This window comes from Pseudorca crassidens, chromosome 12 (assembly GCF_039906515.1).
Source record: "Pseudorca crassidens isolate mPseCra1 chromosome 12, mPseCra1.hap1, whole genome shotgun sequence".
Taxonomy (NCBI): Eukaryota; Metazoa; Chordata; class Mammalia; order Artiodactyla; family Delphinidae; genus Pseudorca; species Pseudorca crassidens.
In genome coordinates, this window is record NC_090307.1 from 72153281 (window position 1) to 72158062 (window position 4782).

Sequence of the window (4782 nt, forward strand, 5' to 3'; positions counted from 1 at the left end):
TTTGTCTGTGCCTTACTTTACAGAGTGAATAGATTTTTTTCTTCCATGTCGAGTTTCGTCAGGTGGATTGATGATGAACAAAGGCTGGAGAATAGGTCCACACAAGGGCGCAGCTGAACTCCTGTGTCAGGGAGCCCCAAGGCCACCCTTGGGTTTGGCGATTAGCTACAAGGACTCAACGGAACTCAGAAAACCTGGTGGACTCACAGTTACGGTTTATTACAGCGAAAGGATACGGATTAAGATCAGCAAGGGAAAAAGGCGCATAGGGCAGAGTCCAGGAGAGCCCAGGCACAAGCTCCCAGATGTCCTCTCCCACTGGAGTCTCACAGACACGCTTGATTCTCCCACCAACAATGTGTGATAACATGTATGAAGTATTGCCAGCCAGGAAGGCTCACCTGAGGCTTAGTGTCCAGCATTTTTTACTTGGCATCAGTCACAAAGGTATGCAGCAACTGACCATAGTTACTTGGTCTCCAGCCCTTCCAGAGGTCAAATGATACAGTGTGATCCAAGACCCCCCATAAATCACATTGTTAACATAGACTCTATGGCCTGTTGTGGTCCAGGGTCCTAGGTGTTCAAAGGCACTCCTTCTAGTGAGGACATCCCAAGGGCTCAGAGGTGAGCTCCCAGGAGCTGGTCCAGGCTGGTCCTTTGTCACATGCAGGGTTTGTTGGAACTCTCCAAGCCTGCTGAGTTCATCTTTGGCTGCTCAAATGCTTAGGGATCAACCAGGCCCAGAATAGTTTGTTATCTTTTAAGGGTTAACTGTTTTACCCACACTGCCTTGCCTTAGCTCTCATGACAGTAGTGAGGCTTTGGGAAGGTAGTGACTCACAGTGGCGTGGGGTATGGAGTTTTGGAGTCAGGCCGAAGTACCAGCTGTGTGGTTTGCTCCCCTGTTTCTTCATCTGTCAAATGAGGAAGGTAGAACTTCCTGGGTTTATTGGGAGGGGCCGATGGGTGACGTGGGCTGTGGTGCCTGGTGTGTGATGAGCCCGCAGTGTGAGGCAGCTCTTGTCTCTCCTTGTCTTGAGACAGAGGTGGGATGGGTAGTTGATGGAGTCATGGACACAGGAAGCTCATGATCACCCCTCAAGGGTTAGCAGAAGACATCCGGCCTCATTCACTCTTCTACACATCTATTGCTGCATGACTCAACAGCCCCCAGCTTCGTGACTTAAAAGCATTTATTGTTGAATCTCTCAGTTCTAGGAGTTAACTAGAGTGAGCTCAGTGGTTCTCACAGTCAGATGGTGGCTGGGGCTTCTGTCCACTGAAGGGTCCTGCAGTCACATGTCTGGTGCCTGGGCTGGGGACGGTTGGAGGATTTGGAGGCGTCATTATCGCCTTTCCCCACGGCGAGCCTGGACTTCCTTGTAGCATGGTTAGGCAGACTCCTTATATGGCGGCTGGGCTCCCCCAGAGTAGATGCCGCGCAGCTAAGGGATACGCCTGGAGCTGGTGCAGTGTCACTTCACCTCACCTGTGTCCTTTTGAGGACGCCTGCTTTACAGATAATGTCCCAGGCCTGCAGAACCTTGTCCCAGCTTGCTATCTAAGGATACTGGTCACAAATTCTTGGAAGATAAGTAGGGTAGAAACCATCTGTAAGAAACACTTGAAAGGAAACCAAATTTGCTAATCTCAGTTGATCTGGATCTTCAATTCTGCCAAGTTCAGGACATGATATATATATTTTTTGAACAAAACTCAAAATAAGACTAAGCCATGTGCAACTGTAGAATGTCAATGTCCCAGAAAAGGTACTTGTGCTAGGCTTTAAATATATCGTCTTTGAAATGCCACTTACAGATTGTTTCTATGGTACCAACCTATTTAAAGTTGTAACTGAGTGAGGATTCCCCCCCCGCCAAATCTTTTGAGGGCAATATGGAAACAGTGCTGTATGGTGTGAGCTGCCTAAGGGGTGATTAGGAGTGTGGATTCGGCTTAGAAACGACCTTGGAAGGTTGAGGAATCGAAGAGATGACATATGCAGAGGTCTTTGTGACCCTGAACAGACAGTAGTCACCCTATAAGTATTAGCTCAAGTAAGTGGACAGAAATGATGTGGGTGGGTGCATGCACCGTGTAGCAAAGAAAGGACTGGTCTGACTGTGTCCTTCAGTCGTCTGTGTGGCTCTGGTACCTCCCCTGTGGCGTGGCCTCCTCTGTTGCCTCTTCTGTGAGAAGGGAGGGCTGGACCAATGATTGTCCGAGAGCCCTGCCAGGCTTCTGCTGAGGGACCTTATTGCCTGGCAACCCCCTCCTGGGAAGGCTACATGTCTGAGCACCTCATTGGGAATCTAGACATGGGCCTGGATGTCCCTGGGTCCCAAATCAAGGGTTTATCTGGGCAGTGCCAGGAGACCAGGCTGGGTATGAGATCATGAAACTACACCTCTGGCTACCTCTCTCCTTTCTTTTCCTGAGGCTGTGCATTTGAGTCCAAAAATCTGGAAAAACCACTATCTTTGAGGCTAGAGACCATCTATGCAGAGAGATGAGATTGGGTCTTTTAAATGAAAATAGCCACAACCATTTAAGAAGATCTTACTATGCCAGGGGCTTTACATGCATTAATTAGCCTTCCGCCTTTTTATTTTGGTCCTGGGAACAAACTTTTTAGAGCAGTGCTATCTTTATCTCCATTTTAGAGGTGGGAAAACTGAGGTGTAGAGAAGCAAAGCAACCTGCCCCAGGTCCCCTATCTAGGAAGCAGCAAAGTGGAGATTTGGATCCCTAAACTTTTACTCCAGAACCTTCACTTTTAAAAAATTCTAAGTACATAGAGAAAACATTATTTCTCTTAATCATTTGAGACTTAGTTGCCTATGTGATGCCCCTCCACCCTGCACCAAATACTTTAGTATTTCCAACAAACAGTGACATTCTCCATTGTAACCACAGGACAACCATCAAAATCAGGAAATGAGCATGGACACATCACTACCATGGAAACCTCAGCTTACCCCATTTAAGTTTTGACAACTGCCCCAATAACTTCCTTTATAGCAAAAAGATCCAGTTCAGACTCATGTGTTGCATTTAGTTGTCATGTCTCTTCAGTCGCCTTCAGTCTGGAACAGTTGTAGGGTCTTTCATTTTCATGACCTTGGCACTTTTGAAGATGACAGACTGGTGGTTTTGTAGAAGTCCCTTTAATGGGGTTTGCCTTCTGTATCCTCATGATTCCATTCAGGTTATGCAGCTTGGCAGGAAATCACAGGAGTGATGCTCGCATCTTCTCAGGACATCCTATCACGTGATTCCCATTCGCCCCATTCTAGGGGACACACACTTGATCAGAGCCTGTATTCTCAATGACCCCACAACCATCCAGAAGGTTTCCTTTTCCAGAAGCCACATGGTAAGGTCCATTTGGTGAAACAAATCCACTAGCATCCGTCTGTCAAGAGCAAAGTAACTCAGATCCATAAAATCTGCTGTAGAGCTATGGACATAGCTACTGAGAAGCCAGGCTTATTTTTATTTTTGACTTTGACTTATAAATAGAAGCATACACGTTTTCAGGCCCAGGCTCAACATGGTTTATCTTGTCTCCGTGTTTCCCTCACTCTGCTCCGTAGTAGACTTTCAGTCTGTAAGACTCTCTCCCCTGCCTTCTCCTCTACTAAAACCTCACTTTCCAGATTCTTTCCTGAGTACATACTATGTAGTGTGTGTCTATGTGTAAGGCACATGGACTGGACATGTCACTGGGATACAGAGACCATTAAGTCACAGTCCCTGTTCCCAAGAGGCTGGCATGTAATTGGCTTCATGTAGGTTCTCGTTTAATTAATAACAACCATGGGAACTTAGACCCAAGTCTTTTGACTCCAAGTCCAGTGCTCTGTGTATACTCTAACAATGCCTCCTGGATCTTTTCATCTTAGAGAGAGAGTGAGAGAAAACAAAGCAAAAATTAGCAGCTAACACTCTCTAAGCACCTGTTACGTACCAGGTACAGTTTTAATTGCTTACATATTTTATCTCAACCGTTTGCAGAAGAGAAAACTGAGGCTTAAGATGTATGTATGTAATGCCTTGCCCGAGGTCCACAGTTGGTAAGTGGCAGAGCTGAGACCAGAACTCTGGAGTCTGTGTACCCACACAGAGTCCAGAGCTGGTGAGGGATTCCCTGGGAGTGCCTGGTGCCTCTTTGTTCCCTGGATCCCTGGAGCCTATCACAGCGTAGGCCCTCAGTACATTTTTATTAGATCATTGAATGGATTTATTTACCAACCTGTTGGAACGGAAGAGAATGGAAAGATTTTCTGGCGGGAATACTTAGGAATTCTAGAGTTTGCCCGTTCATTCCTTCACTCCCTCAAACACCTGTATAAGGCAACTGATCTGTGCCAACGACAGTGCTTATACTGAGGGACCCAAAGATCCAGGAGACAGTTTTGACCTTCATTATTTCTATTTGAATGCCATGTCTCGTCCCCACCTCTAACTCGCCCCCCGTCCCCCGCAAATGTCTCACACACAGCTATCCCATGAGCTAGTCCTATATCCCCATTTTGCAGATTTAGAATCTCAGGCTGGCAAAGGAGTCTCCCTAGGCTAGGGTGGCTTGACGACGTCCACACCCGTCGTCACAGGCTGGGCGTCGCCCCGAAGCGGGCGCAACAGGGAAATCAGCCCTCCTCCATTCCGGGCCCTGAAAACCCTCCCTGGTAGCTCAGCCACTCTAGATCCAAAGCCGCCCTAGCGTTCCCTTGCTGCCATGGCAACCTGCGCGACATTTCCGCTGTCGAGAAATGT